Source organism: Heliconius melpomene, chromosome 20 (genome assembly GCF_056956725.1).
Source record: "Heliconius melpomene rosina isolate 202511_hmr_F chromosome 20, ASM5695672v1, whole genome shotgun sequence".
In the NCBI taxonomy this organism is placed as follows: domain Eukaryota; kingdom Metazoa; phylum Arthropoda; class Insecta; order Lepidoptera; family Nymphalidae; genus Heliconius; species Heliconius melpomene.
The window spans coordinates 244,251-257,596 of NC_140408.1; positions in this window are offsets into that span (position 1 = coordinate 244,251).

Here is a 13,346-nt window from a genome sequence, read left to right on the forward strand (position 1 = left end):
ATGAAAAATCAATCTCGTCTATTTAGAAACGCAGCGGACCGGAAGGTGGAGATAACGGGTGTTACCTGCTATGCCTCATTCGTTACTTAAAATCGTCTCATATTTCTTTTTGAGGCAGTCATGATGCAGTATGACAGCGCCTCACTGTAAATGCGGCAGATGTGGTTTCTGTTCCATCTCAGAGGAATATCAGTTTAAACTAAAGTATAATTAATAGATTTTTGGAATGTGGGGTACCTATCCCACTAGAGCCTCATCTGATCGTTCTGTATCCTGGTTTTACCCTACATTGACGGAAAGCGACTTTGTTTTTATATGTAAATTGTTTAGTAAGTTGTAACAAGCATGTAAGATTTTCTAATTTCGACGTAGTTTGCTAGGAATATATGGCTTAAAAGTTGGGGGCTTGGGCTTGGACAGTTCCCAAGAGATGTGGGTTCAATTTCTGTCCTTCAGTCCCAATGCCTTTAAAAAGCAAATTACACGACAACGTAAAGTTTGTGGCGCTGTGGAGACGATTTCCTTGCTTTAATTGAAATTTCAAAACAAATTAACTGTAATTGAAATCAACGATGAAGATGTACAAATGTGAGCAGGAATTCTTTAGATGTTGGGATGTCAGGATTCTCAATATTATGAGCTTCTCCTGTGTAAAGTCTTGATATAAATTTATCTTGTCTTCATTATTTTTTAATTATATTCATTGTTTCCATTTCACTAAGTTGAAGGTAAAAATTTGTATTTACATTATTAAAATCCTGAGACTGCGATTTTTAAATATTGCGCATTTACAGTGTGCAATTGATATCTTGTAGTTGCGATCTTCCTGTCAGGAAGCACTGTGTCTATAACATAATATGCTTATCTAAAAATACTAAAAGAAATATGAAGAAACAACAAAATAATAAATTTAACAACAATCAATACATGTATCGTTGTTCCTTAGGAACGTACAGACTCAATAACTGTTTGTTACAACGAATGGCAGTAGTTTTATGATAAATGATAATCGTTTACACATCCTATCCTATATCTTATAAAACAAAGTCGCTTTTCGTGTCTGTCTGTTGTTTCTAACTCTTCTTCTTCTAAACCACCCAACGGATTTTGATGCGGTCTTCACCATTAAGTCGAGTGTTTTTCGTAGAAGGTTTATATATAGTTTATTATTTGTACATTCTTATGTTAATTAACATAAATACGATAAATGTGTATAAAGTCCTACCCGTTGACACTTTCGCGCATGCGCTGCTCTAATGGTAAGTACTACATGAAAAAAATGTACTGGAGTATTGTTCCTCTTAATAAGATCTACAAAAAAGTCCCCGAGAGCATATTCGTATCTTTTAAAAATAACGTGTAGTGATCATTTTTCTGTCTAAAAATAATAATTTCAATATATTTTTTATTGTGAGGGATATTTTTCCATAATGGTATTAATCCTTATCCTTTAAAATAGTTTATTAATTTTCTACGTTAAACGAAGATAAAATTTGCTTTTTACAATATTTCGAAATTGCGAATAGTTTTACAGAAAAACGCATTTAATTGTTGACACATCCCGCCGTTGACACATCAGCTGTATGTTACTCAAGTTTCACTTATTCCTTCACTCTCAGCATAAAAATAAGTATATTAGTTACGTTGGCCATTTAATGTAGACCAAAACTGTCTTTTACTGTTTTTCATTTTAATAAGTACTTTAGAAGTTGTTACAATATGAAAAAAATCCTTGCTGCGAAACGGCTCGCCACTCGCCATGCGTCCGCCGTGCCCGCTTGCCTTACGCGCATCGGTGGTTCAGTAGTAGAATGCTCGCCTGCCACGCGGGCAGCCCGGGTTCGATTCCCGGCCGATGCGTTCTATTTAATTTTCCTCACAGGCAGCCACGTAGTGCTTGCTTTTCATCAGGGACAGAATACCCTCTTCAGCATTAACCACAAGCTCGAAAAAAAAAAAAAACGCCTGCCTTTATAACAACGAAGATTTAAATGCGTTTGCACGTATTGGATAATTCGAGTTGAATGTATTATTTAATGCAATTTAACTTTATAAAAATAGTAATTTAAAAATATTTTAATAAGTACTTGAAAAGATTAGTATCACAGATATAAAATTACGGTACCTACTAAAAAATCCTTGCTGTGTAAAAACATTGGAAAAACCTTATTGAAACTACGAAAATGCAGGTTGCATTTTCGTAGTTTCAATAAGTTCGGTTTAATTAATTTTCACATTATCTTAAGTGATTTGCAAACATACATTATATGAATAATCCAGTAGTGAAAGCGGGCGAAGCCGCAATAGGGTCGCTAGTATCTTATAAAACAAAGTCGCTTTTCGTGTATGTCTGTTGTTTCTAACTCTTCTTCTTCTAAACCACCCAACGGATTTTGATGCGGATTTCACCATTAGGTCGGGTATTTTTCGTAGAAGGTTTATATATAGTTTATTATTTGTACATTCTTATGTAAATTAATATAAATACGATAAATGTGCATAAAGTCCTACCCGTTGAGACACTTTCGCGCATGCGCTGCTTTAATGGTAAGTACTACATGAAAATAATGTACTGGAGTATTGTTCCTCTTAACCCATTTAGACCCATAGCCAAACTAGCAGTAAATCAAAGGTTTTTTCGGTAATAATTGATAGATATCGATGTAAGAAAATAAAAAACGTAAAAAAAATTTTTTTTTTTTTTTATTTAAATATAAAAAAAATGTCGTCCTTAAATGGGGCCAATGGGCACATATAGTATCTAAATTTTCGAAACTATTTTTGCGACACGAAATATTTTATAACACTTTTTACACTATCAACGCGTTTTTTTTATGGCACATTGCACGTCTCAGTTGCTAGCAAAATTTTTGGGAGTAGTGGTCTACCCCGTGGTGCTGCAGACTTGGTACTGCAGAAGCTGCTGGTCGCATAAATACGTTGATGTTTTCGTCTCTTTAATCGTGGCGAGCGATGTAACGAAAAAATCAAGCTAATCTATCCTGTTTATATTAGTTAACAAGTGCAGGTGCCGCGAATTTGCAACAGCAAGATCCTATGTATGTGTGGATAAAACCCACTACCATTTTTTGCCACGTACAGCATTGCTATATAGGTAAAAAGATTGATCAGCCTGATCAACCCCTCCCATACCACACTGTAAAACCTTCGCACTAATAAAATTCAGTTAACTTGGTAAAAGTAGTAATCAAAATCGGCTCGGTTTTTCTTTTCATATCCTTTACTGCCGAGTTTCATCTTTTAACAATTCTTAAATTTCTCAAGACGACCTTGTATATTAGTCGTAGTTGGATCACTTTTACACCAACGGGGTTGCTCAAGATTACGGTTCCTCTACGTCTCTTAGCAAAAGGTTGATAAATGCTTCTATTAGTAAGCAGGCAGATTAGCAGTGCTTTGTATATCTACATCTTCTTCTTCGTCGATTACCACACCTGGTTTTAGAGGCAGCGCAACTAAATATACCTCTCCGAAGTCTTTTTCTTCAATAATTACAACTGCAATTGCTTCTTGAAGATCCTTATATTCATTGTGACCGCTAAATATCCTAAGAGTCATTATGAACTTTGGATGGACATGCATATAAAAACATAAAAATTGACCTCTGATGTGCCCATTGGCCACAATTGGGGACAGCATCGTAAAAGTTGAATTTGTCCTATTACGACTCTTCTTTTCTAATCAAATGTAATTATATAATATAGAATACTAAGTACTTAAATATGTTTTGTACCAAAACAAATACCTTTAGAAGAAAAATTTAAAAATAAATATACTTACATTTTGCCTTCACGGATTTCGTGAAACAACTTTACAAAAGGCACGAAATGAACGATTGTAAAAAAAATTTTATTGGATTTCACGCCTACAACATAAGGATATACTACTTATCTTTACAATTCTAGACATAAACTGCATAAAAATAAAAATATAAAAAAAACAAGGGTACTATTGTAGGTGTACCCATTTGGGCACGGCGGGTCTATATGGGTTAATAAGATCTACAAAAAAGTCCGCGACGACATATTCATATCTTTTAAGAATAACGTGTAGTGATCATATTTCTGTCTAAAAATTGTAATTTCAATATATTTTTTATTGTGAGGGATATTTTTCCATAATAGTATTAATCCTTATCCTTTAAAATACTTTATTAATTTTCTACGTTAAACGAAGATAAAATTGCTTTTTACAATGTTTCGAAATTGTGAATAGTTTTAGAGAAAAACGCATTTAATTGTTGACACATCACGCCGTTCACACATCAGCTGTATCGAGTCCTGTTTTAATTATCCCCTACTCTCAGCATATAAATAAGTATATTAGTTACGTTGGCCATTTAATGTAGATCAAAACTGTCTTATATTGTTTTTCATTTTAATAAGTACTTTAGAAGTTGTTACAATATCAAAAAATCCTTGCTGCGAAACGGCTCGCCACTCGCCATGCGTCCGCCGTGCCCGCTTGCCTTACACGCATCGGTGGTTCAGTGGTAGAATACTCGCCTGCCAGGCGGGCGGCCCGGGTTCGATTCCCGGCCGATGCATTCTATTTAAAACTTCTCACAGGCAGCCATGTAGTGCTTGCTTTTCATTAGGGACAGAATACCCTCTTCAGCATTAACCACAAGCTCGAAAAAAAAACCCGGCTGCCTCTATAGCAACGAAGATTTAGATGCGTTTGCACATATTGGATAATCGGAGTTGAATGTATTATTTCAGCGCGATATATTTGGTTTCATATTTTTTGTAGTAGTTATTAGTGGGTAGGTGTTTGTTTATAATTTCTTCCGTTTAAAAATAGTCATTTAACTATCTAAAAATAGTCATTTAAATATATTTTAATAAGTACTTGAAAAGATTATTAGCACAGATTTAAAATTACGGTACCTACTAAAATATCCTTGCTGTGTAAAACAATTGGAAAATCCTTATTTAAACTACAAAAATGTGGGTTGAATTAGGGTTAAATTAATTTTCACATTATCTTTAGTGCAAAAATACATTATATGAATAATCCAGTAGTTAAAGCGGGCGAAGCCGCAAGAGGGTCGCTAGTTTACAATAAAGTTTACTTTATTGTAAATGTGTACCGCTGACTTGTATAAGTTGCGGTTGTCTCATATTTGTGGATATTGAAGAATGCTGAGCATTTCTATATTACACTTTGAATAATATATGCATATACCGTACTTCGTCTCGATACCAGAGTGAGGAAATGAAAATAATATTATATACAAGATTACGTAGATTATATAAAATAAAAATAATTAATTCCTCTGAGCAGGAACTGACTCCATAACTATCACTTGCACAGTGAGACGTTACGACAGTCCTACTCAATCACGATACCCTCATTCACCCAGTCCGCTCGGCGAAGCCATAGTCAAAAGTTAGTTAGAAAGTTTTTAATCAAATCTTCATCAATCAATCACTTAATCTAACTAATCTGTGGTATCGATAACATATAAATATTTTTCGGAAGCCAAAGAGCTCTCGCCGTCTGTAATAGTCTGTAAATATAAGATTTGATAGAACCCTCGTCGAAGAAACGAAGACCAATCTAACTTGTTGGCAACTCCATGAATCTCTTTAGTAAAAGTTATGGGGAATATCTTATTAATGAAAAGACTGAGAATATAATATATTGTTATTTGAAAATTATTTATCAGCACAAGCTTTTGCCTGCGGCTTCGCCGGCGTGGTCTAAAAAACTATCGTAAGCATTTATAAGCTTTCTCTGAAAGAAAAATCATGGAAACAAAAACATCTTCACTGCTATAGTTGAGAGTTGAAGAAAATAAACATAAAATAAACACTTATCTGCGCTTCGTAGTGTTCGCGTTCACTTAACTACATTTGAGAGCTTGTGCTTTCTGAATTTTTAACGTCTTCTAGTTAACATATTATACGAACTTTTTCTAGAAGTGAGCATTGAATAAATGCATTCATTATATTTTTATTTAAGGATCGTTCCAAGATAGTATAATCAAATTACTTCTTTGTTGTATTTCTCTCTATATAGCTGAAGTTATTTTAGGGTGAAAGGGTTGTATTCACACTCATTTCCGCGCCCTGATATGAAGAACAAACGCGACGTAGAGTTTTACCACTTGACACAGAATATCTCCAAATGAAACAAAGGGTTATAGGCACTAGGTTTTCTCTAGCTAACCTGCTAAATATAACTAAGGCTGTAAAAAAAAAATTTTTTTTTACAATAAATATTTTGAATGCAGGCAAAGCAGCGATGTTACAGCTGAGACATGTAAAGAGCACAAGATAACAATATACATATGTAGTGTATACTGTACATTTGTACAGGCGCTAACGTTACTTCCGCACTACCGCGCCGAGGTAACGAGCTCATACTCTGCCACTGGCCAGTTTGTTTAAATTTATATCTCGTCAGGTTTTCAACGCGAAATTCATTAAAATTGATATCTTGGTTTATATTTGGTTTTTTGTTGCTAGCAAAACGAGACATGTAGAGTAAAGTGAGATTTGTATATAATACAATCCCTTACGTGTATTAGTCAAAAAGCTCATCTCTTTTCGAGATGTCGCGACTAAATCCAAATAATAATTTATATCTTATGTGTTTGTGCCCATAGGTAATGATTTTCATGTTACAATGGGAAATCAAGACTAATACGTATAAAAATCACTATCGTATCATCAAAAAAAAAATTAAAAAAATTACCGTTGCCCTTTAAGCAGTTTTAATATTTTAACATTACAACGCATGAAGTGATATACATGTTTGTTTATTTTTGTAATCTTTTACGACAATCTTAAAAGACTTGTTGCCCAGTGCCATAGTGACTAACTGTAAACGTGACAGTTATGGGTTCGACTCTCAGGAAATCGAATAAAATACTCTGTTTTATCCAGAATATAGTCTGAAGCTAAAAAATATATGAATAATAGAGCAATGAACAAATATAACTTTTGTACGTTATACCACACTGAGATAGATCGTGAAACAGAATTATCGTTTTGTGCCTTTAACAAAATCTTATTCAATTTAATAAAGTTAACAGCAATTAAAAATAACGTAAAATATTTCACACAAGTTCTATTTACTTTTGAGTTAGCTGTAGTCAAGTAACAACTGTAGAAGTCAGAATGATACGCATCTCGTTAATAAGTCATTTAAATGAGTATTGACTTTCATGAAGTTTTCAGACATATTCACGAGCGAGTTCCTTTGTTTTCGTCTTTAAATAGGTTTTTAGAATAAAATTATATTACTTACGTACAATAATATGATCTTTTTATGGGTCGAGTACGGAGTTACAGTTTTAACTTTGAATATGCCCAATATTCATAATTTAGCTATTGTAAATAGATATTTAAAATCATCCATTATTATAAAGCACGTCGGTTTTATCAGTCTCACGAAGATACCCACCATCTCCGGTAGCAGTAATGCTAAAAACCGCCATGTCCTATTCAGTTCTTGAAAGTCTCGATAGCCTCCCGAATTTTGAGGATGACTTAAAATTTACATCTATAAGTTCAATTTATAAGTTTAGTAAAGTTTCTACTTTTACATCCTACTACAAACTCGAAAAATAATTTATATTTTTATTTCTTCGTTCTGATAACAATTGAACGCGCAGCATTGAGTTCAAACACTTCTCTTACCACTTAGTTCCCTCTGTCTACCCTGCTATATACAGCGTGTAAAAATAAACAAAAATCTAGAATAAGCCTCTATAAAAAGCAACAAAGTAATGTAAAGATATAAACCACTTATATCCATTGTACAAGAGTGGGTCCGGCGGTAGAGTATTAGCGTGTACGCGCTCAGATGAATTCCGGAAATTGTACGGTAGACAATTTGCATGGGGAAATTCTGTTCCTTATCATATAATATGTGATATCCTACTGCATGTGGATGAAAATGAACCTTTATTAATAGCTAAAAATATTTTGTCCTTTTTTTCTATTATCCTTACACTCCTAATCTTATCTCTGAAAATAAAAAAATAACTGACACGAGTACTTTCAACAAACAATTTTTTTTGTCTATAATGACACTAAACTTAAATATCAAAAAATAAAATGACTATATCACTCCAAAGTGTAACAAAAAGTGAAATAAATAGCAAATCTCAAACATACTATATGAAGCTTACAATATAAGAGCAAAAGTCGTAAACATGTCCAAATCAAGGCTGTACATACTCAACCGGTTGTAAGTACATTAGAACAATACATTCAATTTTATAGCGCCCTGAGTTAAACGACGTGAGAGTTACAGTCCTGTGTCAGATACGTTTTAGATGGCAGTTCTGCGAGCTCCACGGCACTCCTCCACTCCTCACGACTCTATGTTTTGAATGGACTCATTAATTTTTTATTTTATCAGATTAAATGCTAGTTTTGGAGCTTTTATAGTGGGATTGTTTTTTTGATTTCCCATCGGGCTGACATTACAGAGTTTTTATAGTACAAATCAATGTGTACTCAGAACATTTTTAATGGCATGGTTGGTCTGATTTTTCTAGTTTTACGCGGCATTGCGGCGTATCCCGCTCAGAATTACACTGTAAATTGAGGGAACTTAGTGTTAAGGCACTCCGTTCCAACCAATTTTGGAGACAAGACGCAGAGCGTTGTTTTTTTAACCAGAGCGAGTAAAGTACCAGTATTTATAATATGTATGTAAAAGTGATTACAATAATCTATTTGAAAAAAGAATAATATATTAACATTTAAAATTTATAATAGCTTACATTTTCTAAAATGGTACGTTAAAATATATCTTGGTAAAAATTTGCAAATAAATTATATAAAGCTCTATTTCGATTTACGAAGAAAAATTGTGCTATGACACTCTATTCTTCATTTTCTGCTGAATTTCACGTTGTAATAATGCTATCCTCAAAGAGGAAGATGCAACCTCCGCGTGCACAGTGCGCCCTGCTCCACTGAACCAGGATCGCCTCAAGCTACGTAGTTAAAAACATTGAATATGTAATACTTATATTATATTTGACATGAGTCATAAGCACATTTAGAATCTTGCTACTTCTGCACTATATCCTCATATTATATGAATATTTTCATAAATTTCATTTGAAACTGTTATTTCACTTTTCCCGGTGAATATTTTTCTCTTGGGAAGAATGTCTGCTTTCTAAACTTAGTTTTAATGTGTCGTAAAGTGCGACCACATACTTGTGTGCTATGAATTCACGATTTATTATACTTACTTTGTTTTTTTACCAGCATTTTATGTTCCTAATGTAAAAATAGTGAAAATAGCGTAAATCACTAAGGTCGCGCTGTAAAAACATTTATCTTTCAACATGGTTATAAATAAATTCGAATTTTACTTACTGTTAATGTCAACTAAACTCTATAAATTAAAAAAAAATTGTGAATTAAATTATTTGAACAATATTACTGATAACATTTTCAAGCGTAATTCCAACGTTTAATATCTTCTGAAATAGAGTTATTGTCAATTTCAATAAGACAATCTATTGGTTCTAGAAATTCATTAAGTTGAATATTGTAGAGTAAATACGCAATGTCTTTATATTTTGTATCAATTTATTTTAAGACTAGCTATGCTCGTGATTTTGTCTGCGTAGGACAGTTAATTGGTCAGTAAAATTATGATTTGTCTTGTCACTATTAGTAAGCTACTAAGGATTTGAAATTTGACAAAACACCGCCCGCGCATGGCTTACTTCTTATGTTTACATTAAAAACGAAAGTTGCAGCCAATTCAATGATACAGTTATATTATAGCAATTAAAATAATAATAAAACTTAAATTGAATGTTAAAAGAAGTTTACCAACATAATTATAATAGTGAAATCGGTAGAGCCGTTCTTGAGATTAGTATGCACAAATGGAAAAATCGAAAAGATTTTTCACTTATCTCCCATGTACAGACAGCGATCAGTCCGTCAAGTTACTGAAAAAGACTCTATATTTAAATTAGTAACGATGAAAACCTTCGCCAAAAGCCAAGAAAACACTCGTAAATTTTGAAAAGTATCATTAATATGGAAAAAATGCTTAAATGGTGCACGCTTGGCATCATTCGAGTTGGAAATGTAGGGTAGGCTGTGGTGATTTACAGTGACTTTATTGGTTGTATAATTTACGAGTATATGAGTCTGTTCGTGCAATTAATATAAAAATAGCAGTTTAAGTAATACTAAATAACCTGGTATCGAGACACTCTGTTCCAATACGAGACATTATGTGTCGTGGCAGAACTTAACGCCGCGCTAAGAACTAGATTCAATTGCATATTAATTGTAACAATTAATATGCAATTGAATCTAGTTCTTTACTAGATACAAGCAATTTACAACAGAAAAAAACTGAAAAAGTTTCGATTTGTGAAGCAGTTACTTTTTCAATTTACGTACTTTTAGTACATGCTTGAAAAATATATTATATTTTTATCATAGATATTTTATAAAGAAATTGCCTTTTTTAAATGAAACACAAATGCTAAAACTTAATTTTATATATGTTGAAAATTTTTACTATACAGTGTATACGAGTATTTTTTATTATCCAGTACTTTAAATAAAACGTTATTGCGATAGTGCTAAGAAGACTCAAACTTAATATTGATATTGAACAACTCGTATACGGTTAAATTGAAATTGAATTCAAAATGTGGGACTTAATGCCACGCTTTTTTTTACTATTCCTTTACCTTCTTTTTAAACGGTTTTATTATTAAACGGTTTTATTTAACTCACCCCGTTTGTTTATTTATTTGTTTGTTTGGGTCAAATTTAGTAATTGAAATTTAACCCTCTTCCCGTTAACCGATTGATCTGAAATTTGGTATACGCCTTTGATTCTGGTGACAATACAATTATCCATATTCAATATTATTGTGAATCCAAGATGGCCGCCGCTACAAGATGGCGGACAACTTAGTTTTTTTCAATCCCATCAATATGGATATCAAATGAAAGGGCTTGTCAAGTAGAATTCAGTGGACTATACAAAATCAAAATCCAAGATGGCCGCCGCTACAAGATGGCGGACAAGTTAGTTTTTTCGATCCCATCAATATGGGTATCAAATGAAAGGGCTTGTCAAGTAGAATTCAGTGCACTATACAAAATCAAAATCAAAGATGGCCACTGCTACAAAATGGCGGATAATGTAGTTTTCAATCCCATCAATATGGGTATCAAAATAAAGGGCTTGGTAAGTATAATACAGTATACTATACACAATTACAATATGAATCTCCCACCTAAGTCAAGATCTGGTATCCTGTCGAGGACTGTGTGGCTATAGGGTGCCTAAAAATGAGACGTCGCTAGGGGTACACCACCCAAGGTAAAAGGTAAAAGCGCGCCGAGAACTGTATGGCACTAGGTGGATAAAAATGATATGTCGTTAGCGTTTTCCCCTCAAGATTCAGGCACATCTTGTTGTACATAGCCTTGCTCCTCTATTGGACCTCTGGGGGGTCGATCGTAACATTCTCCATTAACCTTGCAATAATGAGGCACTCAACGAATTGAATAGTAGGAGAAATAAAAACTAAAAACTTAAAAATAAAAAAGTAAAAAAAAAATTTTAAGTTAAACGGTTTTATATTGCAGATAAATGTACTAAAAAATGAAAAATAATTTCATGGAAATTATGATTACTAAAATAAAATCGTGGGGACACTTTCTACTTACCACTAGGTGAGTGAAGTCTCATGCCATGTCTTTCGATTGTAGATATTCGACGTGCCCCACGATTTTATTTTAGTAATCATAATTTCCATGAAATTATTTTTCATTTTTTAGTACATTTATCTGCAATATAAAACCGTTTAACTTAAAATTTTTTTTTTACTTTTTTATTTTACATGAACTGAATGTGGATCGAATCCACAATCATTGCCTTTACATTCGGATTCTGTCCTAGTGCCCCTATTAATATATTTTTTTCCTTTTGTTTTCTTTGTTTTTAGCTTCACTTTGTATGCAGAGTAGGCAGAAGGAACCTAAACACATTATAAATTTACAAATACATAATACATTACAAACAACATCATAGATATTTGCTTAGTAAATTAGTATCAACGCAATAATGAATTGCCGAATCACATTTGATACAGTAATTAATATTCAAATATGGCTATGTGGATTACAATGCTAATTAGGAATAATATATTAACATTTATTGACATTCACTTCAATTAAAAAATATGTTTTTTCTATATCTATCTATAATACTAATCTATTCTAATATTATGAAGCAGTAGAATTTTTTTGGTTGAAATACAGGATGAAAATTATTTTTTTCGTGTTAGATCGTCTATTTATCGCAAAGGGCTATAGTCCATTATATCACGTTAATAGTTTCGATATTACACATTATGTACACGTTTTATTTAAATTACGTATTTTAATATTTAATAACTTAACTAATATTTAACGTTTATAAATATCTATCTCCACATCAAATTCGTAGGAATGAAGCACATTATAGAGCATCGTAGTTGTTATATTATGAACGTGATATTTGTTAACAAGTTACCACTAACAAGTCTGTATAAGCGAGCTACTCGCGCAATCTATAACTTAGGCCCTAAAGATACCTTAAGACTAAAATTTTAAGAAATTGTTATACTAAAAGTTGCCTCTCAATATATTTGAAAATTTAATGTATGTTAAGTAAAATATTGATTGTAGTAAGTGGGAATCGAATCAACGGTCGTGTTTAAAGTCAGAGGCTGTCCCGCTGCGCCACGTAGTCCTCTCTAATAGATTAATTTAATAAACGAAAATCTCTTGTATTTTTATTATTCATTATTTATATTAAATTTCAATTAAGAATCCTATTCTTTAATTCTATTGTATGAATTGTATTATTGTTTGCTCAAGTCCAATAGCAAATATCAAATAGCACGTAAGACACTAAACAGTCTAGGTTTGTTTTTGCTGATGTTTAAAATGCTTTGATTAAATTTCTTAAACTCCATTTTAAATAAATCTTTACGTTTACATAAGTCCATTGAATTCACAATTGAACTTCAGTCTCTCTAGTTATATATTAACAGAACGGAGTGTTTTAACATATTTTTTTTACCTTGTATGGCGAAAGTCAACGATGCGGAATGCCAAATGCTACGGTTATTTTTGAGTACAATTATATAACATTTCCACGAGTGGGAAATCTCGAGTGCGGATCGAACCCACAAAAACTCCTGTTTACAGTTACACTTTGTGCCCCTGCAATATTATATTATATTTTACATTTCTTTCATCGGAGTACATAAGAAAATTGACTCAAAAGGCCTGTTAACACTAGAAGCGCCGCCGTCCCAT